Raw genomic sequence first — 18,919 nt, 5'->3', positions numbered from 1 at the left:
GATAGAAATCAAACATGGCTCACAAAAAGACTGTTGGTAAGAATTACTTTATTGCATTGATTCACATATTCTACCCTATAGACAGAATAGGAAGGAAATCCAAGGGTGAACAACATATTACCTGGTCTTTTCTCCTTCTGCATAATGGGAAACTGTCACCTGATGTGACCAGGAATTTATGTATCCTGGTCTCTGAACACTGCTACATCTTCCTGGGAACCAGACTTTCCAGGGTAGAAATCAACGTGTTCTTAAGCTCTATTGCAACACTATTACTATGCTTGCACCATGTTTGCACATAGTTCAAAATGTGCCCAGCATTGTGTTTTTCTCTCCCCCAAGTGTATCTTTTAGCATGTACATGGATTTAACCTAGGGTCTTACTTTCTGGCAAGCAGTTTTGGTCAGATCTGCTTGTACTGTTTGTACCAGTTGGATGCTTTCTTCTTGTCTGTCTTAAACAATGAATGTTTCTGCCTTACTTTGGCCTCACTTTTATCACACCTTACCTGAATGTGCTTTATTAGATGCAAGTATAACATTCCAGAGCTGGTCTTCAGTTCGGGATGGTAACTGGCAACAAGAATCTTCAGACCCAAGGACACAGGAGGAGTTAGTGATCAAGATTTCATTGCTGCCTCTGAGGCTAGAGGAACTTAATATATTCCTAAGGGGTCCATGCAATGGAAGGGTATGTCTATTAAACACCTTTGACAAGTCATATGTCTTGAATACTTCTGAATTTACTAATGAAAACCCATTGCTAGTTTTCACTTAGCTAATTAACTAGCCACTAATGAAAATCCATTCTCTATAGCTGTTATGCTAATTAGTAAATTAAATCACTTGTATCGATTGAGATTAGGATATTCAAATACTTGTAATAGCTACTTTGGAGTGTAGGCTTTCTAATATGAGACATGAATTCCTGACTGGGACAAATGACTGCCCTAGGGTAGTGCCCAAATCAGTGTAATAATACCTGACTGTAGCTTACATAAATCCTAGGCATCACAAGGCCACATCAAACATGTAAGAACCCAAGGCACAAATATTCCCACAAAAAAAGAATCTATCTTTATACCTCCTTCTTTTACCATGGATGCTAGCAGCTTTTCCCTATTCATAATTGCTACATTGCCTATAATTGGCTGTGTGTGTGTGTGTGTGTGTGTGTGTGTGGTGCTGGGGATTAGAACCCAGGGCCTTGTGTATGCAAGACAAGCACTCTACTAACTGAGCTGTATCTCCCTATAATTTACTTTAAAATATTTTAATATAAACAGTGTCAGGTACATGTGCATAAATGAACTTTAATCTATGCTGGGGGTGAACAACTAGTATTTGAAGGGTCCTTATCAGGAATCTGTGCTCTTAAGTGTGATCAGCATTTAAGCATCCTGAATTCAAGTTAGATAAGAGGCTCCACCAAGAATGTCAGATATAGTGATCAAAATCTGAATCTGATGATAATTTAATTAATATAGCCAGGCACGGTAGTGCATGTCTGTAATCCCTGCAGCTCAGGAAGCTGAGGCAGGAGGATCAAAGCCAGCCTCAGCAATTTAGTGAGGCCCTAGGCAACGTAGCGAGACTTTGTCTCAAATTATAATATAAAAAAGGACTGGGGATGTGGTTCAGTGGTAAAGCACCCTTGAGTTTAATTCCTAGTACAAAAAAAAAAAAAGAAGTAAACGATGGTAGAAATATCCCTTTTTTATTGGCAAAATTAGTGCTGCTCTAGCTACATGGTTAGCAGGAGTAGGTTTGGATGGAGGAGACATAAAAATCTAGCAAACCAGCCAGACTAACTCCTCCTCCAGAGCTGTGCTCAAGGTGGTCTGGTCTTTGGTCCTACTCCTTAATGGGAAACTGTTGGCCAGGAATCTGATGTATCCTGGCCTCAGAACACTGATACATTTATTTGGGATCCAGGGTTTCCTACAAGGTACTCAAGAAAGATAACAAAACCTGAGAGCTGAGCTTGCCCTGCGCCTCCTAAGACAGGCTGGGTGACTTCCTCATGCCTATTTATTAAGAAATATCTTTTTTTTTTTTTTTTTTAAGACTAGTGTTTTGTTTTGTTTTTCTTTGGGGGGTGGGCTGAAAGGGAGTGAGGTTGTCCTGGGGATTAGACCCTGAGCTTTGTACATGCTAGGCATACCACTGGGCTATATACCAACCCTGAGACTAGTTTGTACAGCAACATACTACCTGGTTATGAGTTTGAAGGGACACGTACAAATCCAAATAAAAACCTGACAATTGCCAAATAGCTAAACAGCAGCAATATCTAACCTGCACTTTCCAAAATAACAACGGGTATTGTTTGTTGAGCAAGTTTTCTGTGCCGGGATTTGCTTTAAAGGTTGACATGTATAATCTCATGAAATCTTTTAAATGTGCAAAGGTGAGTAATTCATTTTACAGATGAAGAAAACTAGGTTCTGGGAAGGTAACTGAGATGCTGAAGCTCATCCACAACAGAACTGAGATACAAACCCGGGTGAGCTGGCTCCTGGATATCAAGCCTACCGCGTTTCTCCACACCATTCCTTGGTACAGGTTAAGTCCTTTTCAATCACTTGTTCTCTCTTAGGTGATCTTGGCAAGATTAAATGATGAGGAGGAAGAGGGGATGAGGAGTGGTTGGATCTGACTTTAGTGGGCAGAAAAAAAAAATCCTAGGATAAGGACACAGTGGGTGTCCCCCTGCTGAGAGGCTTATAAAGCAGATGGGGGGAGCAGCAACCACACACGGAGCTTGGCAGACTATGAAGTATTCATTATCACAGAATAGCAGCCTTTTAGAATTAAGAATAGTCTTAATTTGCACTTCATTGGGTTTTTCATTTACATAATGTTAGAATGCAAAGAAAATTCATACACAAAACCCACTGCTAATTTAGCACTGAAATTCTTGTTTAAGTAACCACTGAAAGGAAACGGATATTTCACTTCACCCTCAACTTAGGTGGTTTTTTAACCCTGGTGTAGAGTCAAACCCCAAATGAGACTGCATGTGCCTCTGAGTAGGTCTGTTGGTATGATCCAAACCCTAATTGCTGTTTCAATAATTTATTTGGTGTGGAGGATTTAATATAATTTGTTTAAGGGCTTGGAGAAAATGTATTTTTATGCAGGGCCTCATTAAAATCGCTTGCAGGCTTGAGTCTAGTGGGAATGATGATTTTTAACAGGTGTTAATTCTGCTGATGACACCGTGTAACATTTCCGGTGTGATAGATTTAGAGACAGCAGACAGTGAGAGGGACGATCAATCTGTGGTGCCCTGCGGAAGACTATCTGCATGATGAACAGGTGCCACCCAGTGCTGTAGCAGGAGATGGACTAAAGTGGCATTGTGTAGCATGATTGTCATCCTGATGAATGGATCCTTGAAGAAGTGCTTCTCAAGACAAACTGGCTTCAGAGTGTCCACGGTGCCCCCTGGGTCACAGCTCTGAAATGAATTAAATGAGGTGCTCCATTCCAGGTTCTGCTATCCCCATACCTCTCCTCTGGTTTTTCTTACCCTTGACCTTCCCAGTCTCCTGCAACTTGAAACATCCTCCTTATTTGCTCCTATACCCTCCCTTGCTGCCATCGCTTCCCTTGAAGTCTTTTCTCATTCTCCTCAGACATCTAAAATAACCTCCTGCCTCTTCCTGGCTGGAGAATCATGGATTTCCCCACTCTCCCTTCCCCTCTGACCATGCACATACCAGAAAGCAAAATTCCAGTCGTCTTGTTCTCTACAAAGTTTGCCCAGGCACCTTTCCCAAAGCCATTTATCATCCTCTTTTCAAAGCAGAACTCTTTCTGAATTGACATATTTCTGCTATTTTATATTTATCTGACTTCTCTTTCTTCAAGTCCCTTGCAGGTACTGTATCCTTTATGGACACTTATGTCCCATTTTTAGACAGGGGATAATGAGTAGGACATTCAGGAAAGTATCTTGCAGCAAAAAGTCTCATTTTTTGGCCTGGCTGACTTACCTGGTACTGACAGCCCCCTCAGCTGTCTTTCTAACATCCTTTGGAATGGAAATAAGGATGGGAGAATCAATCTACCAAGAGCATTAACTTTACCTTTTTTTCTTTACAGAACTAAAGGGTAGGAGGTGCCAAGGTAAAGGTATCCTTGCCTCCTGGCACATGCCCCTCACTGTTACAGGCAAGACAGGGGAATAGGTCCAAAGATATAATTGCAATTTAGAAAAGGTGGTGAATACCAAAATAGATGCTACAATGGAAGGCAGAACATGGTCAATATCTCAATGGGGACACAAAGCAGGATTTAGGGCTTCTAGAGGTCAAGAAGTGGTCTTTTAGTTGATGAGTCGACAAAAAATCAGAGACAGGAGCATGTTGGTCTGTTTAGACAGGTACAGAATGGAAAGAGGGGCTTGGAGAATTCTAGGTCTATAGAATGCAGGAAGGAGAGGAAAGGCTAGGAACTGGTCTAAGGATTTACTTTCCCTGTCTTGCTAACCCTGAAAGAGCACGCAGGCATCCGTTGAAATAAACACCCTAAATTTAAATGATGTTGCATCCAAGTTGATTGGTGGCCTCCTATGGCACTTTTGTGCCTAACGCCACGTTCCTCCAGGTAAGGTATTGCAAAGGTCCCTGAGGGAAGAACATCTAAATTTTTGAATTATAGTTATTCAGGAGTTTTCAAAGAGTCTTCAGCTTAAGATCTTCCCATTCATTGTAGACCCAGGAGGGACAGCTCTAGTCTTCCTCCTTCTCTGACAGAGAAGGAGGTATCATCCCAGCGACCCTCAGCAGATCATCATCTTATGTCAGGAGGTTTTTGTCCTTATTTGTACCTAACAATAATAAACATTTCTGTCCTCACTTCACACACTCTGTGAGGAAGTTCCAAAGGCTTCCTTGTTCAAGAAGTTGAGTTTTCACGGGATCAGGGTAAACAGTGAAACCATAGCTTGATCAGCCTTTAAGGCCTGTGCTCCTTTGCAGAGTTTGAATCACATTGGGAACCTAATCCCTCATCAAATTTATCTCCGAGAGCAGTACAGAAAACAAGATTGGACGTGTGAGCTCTAACAGTAACACTACTGTCTAGTGGCCCAATAGGGGCCTGAGGAGACAGTCAGGAGATGGAGCATCACACGGAGGGAGGTGCCTGTAGGAAAGACAGCAGTGATTTGCAGAGGGTAAAGCAGAGCTGAACAATGAAAATAGGAGACCACTCTCTGTTCTCCTTTCTGCTTTGGTCTCACTGTTCTAAGATACCCAGGACTTGAAACTCCAGCTCTTCTATTTGGAAGGGGGATTACAGATGTGGTATAAAAAGTCAGAAAACCTGGGTTTAAATATCCTTAGTATTTGTAGGTTAATTAGCCTGTGTAGTTTTGGGGAAATCAAGTAATATTCCCCTCCTAAGCCTCAATTCTCTCTCTTTTCCAGTACTAGGGGTTGAATCCAGGGGTGCTCTACCACAGAACTATACCCCTAGTACTTTCTATTTTATTTTGAGACAGTGTCTCCCTAAATTGCCAAAGCTGGCCTTGAACTTGAGATCCTCCTGCCTCAGCCTCCTGAGTAGCTGGGATTATAGGTATGAGGGACTGTGCCTGGCTCAGACCAGTTCTGAGTAGCACTAGCTGCTCTTTTGGGAGTTGTTCTTCTCAGTTAAACTTTCCCTCCCTTTGCGGGTCTAGAAGTTTGCTTCCCTCACTATGTATTTTGCAATGATGATGTACCCTCCCTTTTGCTTTGCATTCTAAATTCTAAAAGAAGCTGCATCTAAATGATTAAGATGTTGGTTGCTAAATAATCTTTTTTTAGATTTACAGAATCTAATGACCTCAGGAAGGATAACACCCTTCTTTAGCCTTTAGTTCTGTGCATCAACTAATGCAAAGCATGTGAATTGCTGTGAGGTTTAACTTACAGAAGTGTACCATGTCTGTTTTAAGAAAATATAGGGAGTAGTTCCAGGAGATTGAGGTAGACTGTGATATTCTGGCCAGGGAGGGGAAGGGGAAGGAGACACATGCCCAAGATGACAAAGACCCCACTCAGTATGTAGCCTTCCTGGTCACTGTCTCACTGCACCTCCTTTTCCTCCCTATAAAAGCCCTTTGTACCCCTGCATTCTCAAAAAAAAAAAAAAAAAAAAAAAAAAAGAGCTTTGCGGACTATAGCCTCTCTATCTTCTTAGGGCCAGCCCTTGAGTAAACCTGATTCTTTCCCACCAACCCTGTCTCCTGAGTATTGGCTTCAGAGTGGCGAGCAGCCCAGAACTGGGTCTGGTAACTGTAGTGGCAATAATTCCTGCTTGGGCTCACTTCAAAGGGTTGCTATGAGATGATATAAGATAGATAATGCTGTTATAATGCTATGCAAATGTAAATCCCGATATGCAAAAGTTATGTTATTTCTATTTCTAAAACCTCCTTTTAGAATTTATTTAAAAGTGAGAATAAAAGTTATTTGTTCTGCGCTCTGAGTCCATCTGTAGTTTTCAACTTATAAATTATTATGAACTTTGCCTTAACTAAAGTAGTTTTTGGCATCTGCAGGAGGAAGAGTTATTTCTTTGGGAGCAGAAGGGTTATTTTTATTTTGCCCTGGCTGTTGAGATAAATGGTAATTATTTGGCTAAGGTTATATAGAAGAGGGAGTAACGTTTACTACCCCAAGTTCAGGAGGATCCCTTTTCTTCTTTAATAACTGTGGACTGGCTGGGACTCAGAAGCCAGATTTGGGAGAAAGAAATGGTGGGGAGCGGGTAGTGGTAAGAAAAGATTTTTAACAAGGGAGTGTACACTGACCATTTAGCCAACTCTCACCCTGAGAGAAAAGAAGGTGTCACCTCTCCCTTCATTCATATATGTGCATTATCATTTGGGTGATCAGAAAATGATGCCCCTAAATGTGGTGACTTGACATGCTAAGTACTTCCAGCTTAAAGAGACTAAAGGGCCACAGAAAACAGCCTGGAAACCAAGGTCTCTTTGACTTTCTCTGCCCTGTCTTCCACACTTTCTTTCCAGAAGCACAGGGTTAGGTTTTCTCTAAAATGTCCTCATCTGACTAAGGAGAGTTCCTCCCATAGAAAGGCAAGTTGTCTTAAACCCCCTCCCTATCATCTCACCAAACAGAGCTTAGGAAAGGCAAAGGTCAACATCATCCCTTCTTTGGAGGAATGTTTTATCTAAGAGACTATATCTGCATAACATAATAACATTTATTTGCCATTCATTTCCTCCCCCCATTCTCCCATAACCTGTGATTACTTCCTCTCAGAAACCCCAAGTCCCTATTCTTCTCTGAAGTTTTGGCTGCTGTGTAAACTTCAACCTTTTGTTCTTTGTTGGTGTCGTCTATTATATATGGCTCTTTTGCACAAGTGCACATAACAAATTTGTATATTTCTTTTCCTGTTAATCTGACTATTGTCAGTATATTTCATAGGCTCCAATATCAAACCTTCAAAGAGAAGGACAGTTCTTTGCTCCTACATATTCTATAAATATCACTGAGCACCAACAGTGTGCCAGGAATGTGTTGGACTCTAGGAACAGATAGGATTAAGACAGAGTTTCACCCTCCTGCTGCTTGCAGTTTGAGAGGAAGACGGAGTTAAGTAATGTGACCAGAGAGGAAGTATCAAAGGCTCTGTACAGAGAACTAGAGTCTTAGAGCGAGGGATTGTAACCTAGCCTAGGTACTGAGGGAGATCTCGGTAAATCTGAAGGATGATGTTGGGGTAAACACTGGTCAGTGCCTAGGAAAGCTTGTTGTTCCTGGCAGTGAGATAAGAAGGACTCTAAAGAATGTGACAACGAAGGAAACTGAAGAGAGAGGAAACTGGTCACTTCCCTTGTCTCCAATCTTTAGGTCAGGATCAAACAGAGTGACCGTGGTTGTGAAGTAAGAGAATATACTCATAAAACGTCTGAAGAAATTGGTGCACGCAGTGGTCATGCACTTTCTTCCGCTGGAAGGTGCAAGTCTGGCCCTTCATTTTATCCTAGCTTGTCACTGCCAGGGAGTACATGGCCAACAAAATGTCCACGATCTCTCCATTGCATCCTCCAAGTCCTTTCTTTGGGATTGAAAGCCAGTATGCTGGGGACTTTGCAGCTCTAGGGTAGAACAGATGAGTAGAGGTTGGCCAATCTGGGACTGGGGGAGGGGGTGAGCATGTGGGAAGATAACTGGATGAGAAGGAAGTAGCATTAGGCTTTTGGCATTTTATTTTTCCTTTTTCTTTGTGGCTATCCTTAATGTTCTTTTAAATGTGATTCCATCTGGATAAAAAGTGGCACACTATGACCTGTTGTCTAGCCCCATTTCTTGCCCTAGTTTAGAATGGCCTGAGATGGGCAGGGCAGAGGCAATTTGAAGTCTGACCGTAGGCTCAGGAGATTTTTTAATACAGAGATATGAGTCTGTCATTGAATCACTGCACAAATTGGGCTGGAGATGTTGTTCACTGGAGGAGGGCTTGCCTGGAGCATTCACAGGGTCCTAGGTTTAATTCCCAGTACCCCCCACCCCCTGCCCACATACACACAGACTCACATACAATACTGTGCATGTTGACTTTTGTCATGATGTTGGGCAGCATCAGAACAAGGCTGTGCAAGTTGGGGTAGAGGGGATTTGAGTGCTGCCTTGCCCTCTGTTTATATCCCCACCCCAACTTGGGTGTTATTTCAGAGGGATGGAGGAAGTGCTGGCTTGTTTACAAACCAGAGCTGGTTTTAAAAATTGCACAATTCAGTTCTAATTCCCATCCAGGGTGACTTTGCCTACAGCTGTTCCTGTCTTGTGGTCCTCTGGGGGTCCTGAAGGAGTGGGGGATGGTCAGGACTGCAAGGTCTTTTTGATCAAAACAAAAATCACAAAGTAACCTGGTTGCACACCCAGGATTAGAATTGGTGTCTCTAATGTGACCTGCAAGCAATGCTTTTATGGGGGGGGGGGGCTTTATAATTTGTACAGCTATTTTATATCCATGTTTTAATCCTAGCTGCCCTATGAGACAGGCAGGGATTAAGATCCTTATTTTACAGATGGGAAAACTGAAGGTCCTGGGAGGTTACTTATCCCAGTCCCCACAGCTAGAAAGTTGAACCTTCAGACTTAACATTCAATGTGCTTTCCTCTGTGCCCTGTGGTTATACAGCACATAGTCTGGTGGGTTGTTGATTATCACCTGAGAATGGCTTGGAAAGTAGATAATGATTAGAGAGGAGGGCAGGCAAGGAGGAAATTAACCACGTTTGAGCATTTTTGCCAGTTTTCCTTTGAAATTGCCAATCAAAATCAAAATGAGCAAGTAGCTGGCCCTACTCTACTAATCGTTCCATGCAAATTGTCACCTCAAGTCAGCAGTTTGTGTGGGCAAACCAGTTCACTATCTTTAAATCCACACTTCAACATGTATCTCTGTTTTCTGTGGGGACTTCAACACTTGCAGTCTTCATTTCTGCTCTTGTAGAAAAGTTTTATGTTGGGGGAAAAAAAACCCGGAAAAATTAAATCATCTGCAGGGTATTCTGAATCTAGGCATTTCCCTTCATTTCCCCTTGGGGGCTATACAGTGCTAGGGATATTTTTGCGTTGGTCTCAAGAGACTTCTGGGTGATCCACTTCTGGTAAGGTGATACTGACCACAGAGGGCTGGTCTAGATGGGCAGTTGGAGGTAGCAATGGTTCAGTGGTTTGGTGTAGAGAATTAGATGGTTCTGTAATTACATCAAAAGGACATAAAGACATCATTTGCTTTGGGGGAAAGAAGCAGATGTGGGAAGAGGTGGGAAACTGCATAATCCCCCCGTGGCTGAGGTTTCTTCAAAGTCTGGCATGGGTATAGCAGGGTGGTAGAATGCTGGATTTAGGGAGATGAGGAAAGGTTGACCCTCTATCTTAGACACCGTTTTCTTTTGCCATAATAGAATACCTGAAACTGGGTGGTTTATAAAGAGGAGGTTTTGGTCCACAGTTCTAGAAGCTGGGAAATCCAACAGTATGGCCCTGGCATTTGTTCAGCTTCCAGTGAGGGCCTCGTGCTTCTTCAACTCATGGCAGAAAGTAGAAGGAAAAGCAGGTGCTTTGGGAGAGACAAAACATGAGACTCGGCCTGCTTTATAATGACCTACTCTTTGGAGAACAGACCTTCTTCAGTGAAAAAGTCATTAACCTCCCTTTGTCAGGAGCCGCTCTGGAAATACACACCCTAAAGTCCTGAGCAAGAGATACTGAACAATTACCCTACCCCTCTGTAATTTGGGCTTTACCTCCACTGGGATAATGAGGTGTGGTTCCAGGAGTAGGTGTGACCTGGTGGGGTTGAGTTACACTCACCTGTTCCTTTGTAATCCTACCCCTTGCTTCATTTGAATGGCTTCTCCCCAATAAACCTGGGTTCAAGGCGAGGCTTGCTCTTTCTCTTTCTTGCTTGCCTTGCCTCCTTTGTGGGAGCTGGGTCAGAGGAGCTATAACAGAACCCAAAGAAGAAGGTGTCTGTCTGTCTCTTAGTGATTATTTCATGTGAGCCTAGTTCACCAGGAGTGACCCTGACTGGTTTAGTCGTGTGTCATGCAAATGGTGGCCCATACAGGGACTCCAGAGTGAATTTTAGAAATTTAGTGGGTTTAAGTGTGCTTAGGATTTCAGGGTATTATGGGTTAAGTTGTAGAAAGTAAGTGAATTAGACAGAAGAAATATTTGTGATGTTAAACTTACAGCACCTGGGAATCTATCATCTTTAGAAAGTCCAAAAAATTTCATTTTTTGCCATTCTAGAGACCCTAATTAAGTATAGAGAATCCTCTCCCATGGGAAAAGTGCTTTGAAGGATCTTTTTTGGATTCTTTTTTGTGAATTTTTGTATTTTGAAAAATTAGGTAAAGATTTTTGGGCTATATGCTAGAAATCTGCGCTTGCAGAGTAAGAGAAAGGAAAGAAAGAAATATTTGTGGTAAGACTTGATACGGGAATCCTTTACCTGTAGAGAAGTGAATTTTATTTTTTAATTGTTTTTTGTAAATATTCGGTTTGTACTGAACCTCTTTACTACATTCTTGTACTGCCGAGATCAGGAGTAGCTGTGACTCAGCTGCTGTTTGGGAGGGGTACAAGCCTTTAGCATGGTTACTGTTCCCTATGCAACCACTCATAATCCTACGCCTCCCACCATTTGGAGAGCACTAACGTTGGCGTGGGAATGGAATGAAAGTACACAGGTCTAGGGCCCGGGATTCCTGCCTGTGGACCAGGCACAGTGCATCCGGGGCTCATGGATGGAAAATCCAAGGCATGTTGGCCTGGCCACCCAGGCGTAAGCCCACTGGCACCTGCATAAACCTTTGAAATCGCCCAGGGGAGAGCACACATTGTTAAGGGAAGGTGCACAGAAATGGTCCATTGACTGAGAAAGTGCTACCTGCTTACCCTGACCCCGGAACTCATGGACTGCGACCCCAGGGGACTGGCAAAATGCCCACACAATGCAGACACAGTGGTACTCCAGGCAGGAGAAAGTGGACAAATCCAACCAAGTGCCACAGACTCAGGAAGCTCACGGGGCGCTTGCCCCAAAAGGGACCCTGCCTTTGGCAACAAGCCCCACCCTGGTGGGTCCAAGGCAGTGCAAAGCCTGCCTGCTGTGGATGCTGGCAGTGGACATGCCCGCAGGCTCCACACTGTTTCATCACCATAATAACTGCCCGCAAAAGCACAGACTGAATGGCGCCAAGCCGTGGACTCATATTGACAAGCCACAGGAAGGTATTACCAAAACTGCTAGAAATCAGACATGTGAAATGCACAGGACCCCAGGCAAAACTTTGGGCTGCACTTTGGGTCCACATTTGTGCATGGCGAAATCCTTCAGCCATGTGGCTGCTGGACAAATGGTGGGAAATTTCCCGCCTTTTGTGTTTTCACGGGCTTTCCTTTGGTCCTTCCCTCTGTCAGTGAAGCAGGGCTTCAATTACTAACCGGTACATTGCCTTACGCAGGCAGATACACAGAGCTACAAAACCTGCCTATTCGCAGCTCCCTTAAGGATGCCCACCTGTCAGAATCCTACTCCCCGCCCCCCCTCCAGCCCCCTTAGGTTTTCATTACTAACAAAATAATTCCTTTTTCAGGCAATATCTAATTTGACACAACTCTTTATTACACCCCTCCACCTGACTTGTTCGTAAAGCTAAACAACCTAATTTGTTCTCTCTATGGTATTATTACTGAATGATACTGCATTAATGAAGGATTTCATGCATATGCTTCCTTACATGATTTTTAAAAGCTATGGGGACACGTTTGATCACCATGAGATTTAAAAAAAGCCCGGCAATCTGAGATAATTTTCTCATAACCTCTCATGGCAATCAAATATCCTTATTCTTCTTGGTTTCTAATTATGTAAATACAGAATATAGACAGATATGTTCACAGAAATTTTGTGACATCACATAGAGATAAGAGTGTACTCCTAGTTAACAATAAGTTAAAATGGATCCAAATATTTTAAGACCCATATAGTTTTCATAAGATAATTATAACTGTACCTTTTATTCTTAATACATGTTTTTCCAGTTATTTAAATAATCTATATTCTTTAATCCATAGGATAATTAAAATATGTCTATTTGTTTAGTTAATATGTCTATTTGTTTCCAATCATTTTTCTTCATTAGAAAACACATAATTTATACCTTTTATACATGTATTTATCTGATACTCTGCTTTTTATAGTTATAAATATTTAAGATAAATGTATTTTACTATAAATTTTTTTCTTTCAAAAGATAATATAACAATCAAGTAATCTCTATTCTCAAATTATAGTACAAAATTTATAAGATGATAAACATGATTCTGTCAACAAAAATGTCTAAGGGCTTTAACTATATTTTCATTGAGATATTTCTTCTTATCAAGGTATAAGAATTTGTTTAGATTCTAAGATTTACAGAATTGTTCCAAAGTATAACCAAGAAAAATTCTAAACGAAGAAGAAGATACCTCATCAGGGAGGAGGTGCATATTGGAGGTCCTAGGAAGGAAATCATCTTTGGTAAAACAAAGGTCTTTATATTCTAGATTTTAATGTTAAAAGGATTTTTCTAAATAGGGAAATCTTTATATAATTATCTAGATAGATAATATAGAAAGTTAAAACAATTGAAAAGCAGATTTATGTATAACTGGACTGACTATAAGAATTTGAACTGATTAATTCTAGGGTATTTCAGGTGTTTTCCCATGATTTTATTATGCTGATGTAAGCTAAGATTTTTGTCCACATTCTGACATGACAGAGCTTATTAAAATATTAGGTTTACATCTAATAATTCTTGCTGTTTGAACAAAGACAAATTTTTAACGAATCAAATTCATACATCCTTGATCAAACAATAAATGTTTTAAAATACTGAATTGAATTCCAATTTTGACACTTCTCCTCAATTTAACTTAATTTGGAGACTTAATTTGATTGATTCAAAGACATCAGTAATGATTACTGCTGATTCTTGCATATTACTTCTGTTTGTTGGATATTTGTGGGATTTGGGAAAACATTTTATTGGGACTGATGTTCTCCAAATTAAAGTAATATGTTAGTTTTGAGCAATAAAAGTTACACACTTTGTTGGAAATTCATTAGTATTATAAAAGTTCTCTGACAAGACCTATTATCCATAAAACATATGGTAAGACTTATATACTAATCCCTACAATGGGAAGGAACCCTAATCATATTTTCTAAAATACAATTAAGAGACACCTATCTAAAGGATAATATTCTGAGATACAGGGATATTTTGAGAACTTCTCTCAGGAAGAGACTGGCGGTTCTTTTTAAATTGTCCATTTACATGTTACATCGAAATGGATCACCTAGTCAATATACTGGGAAATTACAATGATCAGTAAAAGGTATCTATCTCATTTTCATATCTAGTCTCAATTACTATTAACAGGGAAGGCCTTAAAAATTACCTACTAGAAAGAAAGATCAAAGAGGATCTCTCAAACTTAACATAGACCAGAACAAATATTACAATACATGAATTTGGAGTTTTGAGAGATCCAAATTCATGTATTGTAATATTTCAAAATTTATGCCAAAACGTCTAACCTTATCTAGAGAGAGATTATGCTATTACTTAGCTAAACTTTAAAATAGAGGGCTATCTTAAAAACAGTTTTCAAGGAAATTTATCTTAACCAAGTCCCAATAACACAGAATAGGAACAAACCTAATAATCTGTTTGGAGCACAGACAACTCCCCAAAACAGATATCTAACAAGTAAACAGAATGCCTAACAAATAATTTTAGTAAGCCTTTACAAAAATCCTACTGTTTTCATAGAGAGACTCAAAAGACAGTATAGCACCTTGGATTAATAGGGGGCCACTCATTTTCCAAAGATGAGTTTATCATCCAGTTAGCCTCAGACATTCCAAGGGATTTACAAAGGTTAACATAGTCCTAACCAAGTTTGGATGTTACCCCATAGTTGAACAGAAGAAAAGGAAAGGCAAACATACAGACAGAAAGAGATTAAAATGCTAATCTTACCCCAAGAAAAATAAGCTTCCTGGTTGAAAATTTTACTCCTAAATTATAAACACATTTTGGAAGCCTCTAAACATTGAAACAGGGTGTTACTTTGAGCCCCTGTCAACAGTTTGTCACTGAGGAAAATAACCCTGAAAATATTACCCCTAAAATATTAGACAGCCATAAATAAATCAGCTCAACAGCCGATAACTTATTTCAATAAGAAATTTAACATAATAGACCTTTTCTCAACTTTAATAATGTGAGCTGATGCCCTACATACATTGATATTTTTTGAAATTAGTAAAGCCATAAATTATACATAATTATTAAAGCTAGTTTTACTACATTAAGTTATTAAGGATACTCATACAACTGTTTCTTTATACATAAAGATTGTTTTGACATGGATCCCTCAAAATATCCTTACTAACTCAATGTCATATAAAATTCTAAATTAGATCACTATCTTAAAAAATGCTGTTGACTTATTCTTACCACTAATATTTGAGATACTAATTCCCCAAAGTCAACATTGAGCTTGATAACAATAATAACAACTTTTCATAGATTGGTAAATAAAGGCTATTCATTTTTCTAGTTCATTTTTTGTTAATGATAGAAAACAAAATGTCTTTCCTACGCTTATTAAACATGTATACTTTCTATTCTGGAAAGATGTCTCTACATACATATTTCTTATGCCCTTAGTAAAGGCCAGAGCTCCTAAATTAAGAACTCTGTCTCTTGCTTCTTTCCAAATTAAGATAATTACTTAAAATTCATCTAGAGCTAATTTCAAAATAAAAATTTTTATATGTAACTTATTACATTCTTCATTATTGGTAATTCTGTTAAAGTCAAAAATCAAGTCATACATTTAGTGAAGGCTAAGATTCTATTTAACATGGTCCCTTTCCAATTCATTAATGTTGAACTCAACATAACTAACAAATGACTTGTCAAATTTCATGACCAACTAAAGATGGTAAGTCTTTTTTTATTTTTTAAATACTTGTACTATTGTCTATAACTCAAACTTGATCTCATGATCCTTGAAGTAACTACTTCAAATATTATTCATTGCTACTATGACTTATAGGCCTCTACTCAATTTTATTGAATAAATAAAGGAGGAAAACAGGACCCTATATGCACATACTAGATCTTACAAATATTTCAAAATTTTTTTTTCTTAAATTGTAATATTGAGAGTCTTACTGTCACTGAATATGATTCAGTAAATTAAGTCAGATTTCATAGGAGCATTTAAACCTGTCATTGTGAAAGTGACTGAAAAACCTGGCACAGGAAGGTAAAACTCCCAGCTATAGAGTTTACAGCCACGTAAACATCACGAGCTTGTCAGGTAAGTAAAAATTATGAAGAAACTCCTGTGGACCCATTTCTCAAGTCCAATTTTAATGTACATTACAATGTGGACTGGAAAATCCATCCATGTGACTAGATTAATTGTACTGACTATAATGGTCACTTATCTATATGTTGATCCTATGGTAAACAGGCTGTTTGGGAATATCTTTTGAGAAAAAGACAGCGTATGAGAAACCTAAACCAGCCAATTATGGTGGTCCTTATAAATTAAAACTGTTTTTATATATCTGGACAATTGTTAAAATAGAAAGATTGTTAAAATAGAATTTTCCTATACAGGCCAGTTATTTACAGACTGGTCTCCTAGAATTGACAAGGACAATTGCAGAAGCCTTAACCCTCAGTGAGATGGCATCCAAAAGGATGTCTGGTGCTTGACTTCTGTCTCCAGAACTTCTGCATTACTGACAGACCTAAGAGACTCCTTAAATGTGAAAATTAAGAGAAAGGATAATAAATATCCTGTAGCCTATAAAAAAATGCAACTTGTCTAATTTTATCACTAGTTATAATAGAGAAAAAGGACATTGATCCTACATCAACATTCCTTTGTCCTATTGCCAGCTAGAATGCTAAAGTTAAGATTCAGGCTTGGAAACAGGTGCATACCATTAACCAAATCTAGGCAAGCTCTTGATCTCATGATCCTTGAAGTAACTACTTCAAATATTATTCATTGCTTCTACAATTACAGCCTTTATGGCTATGTTTTAAAACTTACAACATGTGAATTTTCTTAATAATTTGACTTAAATTACTTCCAAGATCCTTCATAGTCAGATAAGTGCTGACGGAAGGATTAGAACTAAGTTAAATGCTCTAAAAGCCACTATAATGAATAATACAAATGAGCCCTCTGTTCTATGGTTTGAGGAAAGGCTTAAATGCCATCCCAATTAAATATGTCTGTGTTACTGTGGCCAAACACAATGCTTCCCAATAAAATTGGGAAAAGATTAAGAATATTCTGATGAGTGTTTGGCAGAGTAATAAAAACAACCTGGATCTTTCAAAGTTAATTAAATGACTTTAATCTTAAAAAATGTTAAAACATTCTATATGATATGTTATTAGAATAATATGTTTTGTACTAATTCCTTTTGTGTCTCAATAGTAAGTCATGATGCCCTCGGACCAAGAATCCAGTGACTGGAAGATGTAATTCCCTAATTACCTTTTTATATTAAGAAAGGGGGAATATGTCAGGAGCCACTCTGGAAATACAAGCCTTTAAGTCCTGAGCAAGAGATACTGAATTATTGCACCTGGCAGTTACTTGGGCTTTACCTCCACTGGATAATGAATGAGGTGTGGCTCCAGGAGTAGGCGTTACCTGGTGGGGTTGAGTTACACTCATCTGTTCCTTTGTAATCCTACCCCTTGCCTCATTTGAATGGCTCCTCCCCAATAAACCTGGGTTCGAGGTGTGCTCTTTGTCTTTCTTGCCTGCCTTGCCTCCTTTGTGGGAGCTGGGTCAGAGGAGCCATCACAGAACCCAAAGTAAAAGGTATCTCTCTCTGTGTGATTATTTCATGCCAGCCCAGTTCACCTGGAGTGACCCTGAATGGTTTAGTTGTGTCTCATGACACCCCTTAATCACCAGATCACCTCCCAATATCACCACAATGGCAATCAAATCCAACATGGTTTCTGGTGTGCACAGGCAAACCATATTCAAACCATAACACTGTCTTTTCACAAGTTGTTAGTGGGTACTGTTGGGTATGGGAAGGGGGCTCTCTGCTAAGATAACTGGAAAAAACTCATGGACAGGGGACAAAATCTTGCTACTGTGGCATGTTGAGAAGAAGGAATATTTTTTGGAGAATTGTACTGGCCATTCCTTCCTCTAAACCAATGTTTTTAAGCAACTATAGAAACAGTCTTGCCTTCAGCAGTGCTTTCTTTGGGCTCGGACCAATAACCAGGATATAAGTCCACAGCAGGGAGAAACAGAGGAGGCTGTAGTACATAAACCATAGCTGCTCCCACCAACCTGCAAAACAAAACAACTAAACAAGCAAATAGAAAAAAAAAATGTACCTCAGCAGCTCCAAGCACAGGACTTTTATCTCCTCTGGTTCAGAGAGTCTGGCTCTTCTAGTTGAATTTAGATTTTATTTAAATTGTATTTCTCCTTCTCTTTAGGCGTCTGTTTCCTCCTGCTACTGACCACAGTCTGAGAGTTGGAACTGGCAGCAGTGTTGGCTTTGGGCTTGGGACTGGTAAATATGCATTTTACTGCTGGGGTGGAATGGCTCAGTGCTTGGTCACCTTGGAAGGATCACAGTAAGCCACTGTGCTGAGGTCCTGAGCCATGCATAGGTATTCATGCGTGCAAGGACATATTGTATAACCGTGCAATTGTCCAGGTGTGGTGGAGTTACTTGTTAGATGTGCTCTTGTTTTTACTGCCTCTGCCAGGGGTGTACGTTTACTATGCTAGAAGCAGGGGCAGTTTGGCTTGATCGAGGGTAGTTTTTGGCTACGGCCACATTTGATACGTTTCGGTGCCATGAGTAGTTCAAACTACGTGAATTTCACAACGGGGCGGGTTCATCCAGATTCTTAATTGTCGGTGGTGTTCCCAGAGGTAATTCTCTGGCTTTCAGCCCTCCCTTGGAGGTAGGCATGAGGCCAGGAGCGGGGAAGGTGGTCGTGCAAAGGAAAAGGGGACTACGCAATCTGGAGAGGAAACTAGCCAGTTTAAGACGTCCTGGATGCGACCCAGTACAGGAGGCAACTAACTCCAGCAGAGCAAATGTGGGAGCCCCGCACAAACTCTTAATTCACGCAAGGAGAACCACGAGGTGTGCGCGCCGACAACCCGACGCACGCTCGCGGCGCTTGCTGCCTTGACTTCCCCATCCTTGCGGGGGAGGGGCCGGAGTCGCAGCCGAGGCCGCAGAGCCGAGAAAGTGCGCGAAGGGGACGCGCTACGAGAGCACACGTGACGGCTCG

The 18,919-nt window shown here is 40.3% G+C and overlaps 1 long non-coding RNA gene across 1 annotated transcript in view; it reads right to left on the bottom strand.

Annotated features, from left to right (window-relative positions):
* The window catches only part of LOC125613973, a 38,733-nt gene extending 19,830 nt beyond the window's left edge, over positions 1–18,903 (bottom strand). Inside the window, exon 1 of the long non-coding RNA XR_007344620.1 lies at positions 18,002–18,903. This is a non-coding gene — a long non-coding RNA (uncharacterized LOC125613973). The remainder of the gene's footprint in view (positions 1–18,001) is intronic.
* Positions 18,904–18,919: the final 16 nt, after the last annotated feature.

Source organism: Marmota marmota, unplaced genomic scaffold, assembly GCF_001458135.2.
Source record: "Marmota marmota marmota unplaced genomic scaffold, marMar, whole genome shotgun sequence".
NCBI classification, from domain to species: Eukaryota; Metazoa; Chordata; class Mammalia; order Rodentia; family Sciuridae; genus Marmota; species Marmota marmota.
This window is presented reverse-complemented; position numbering and strand designations above follow the sequence as displayed.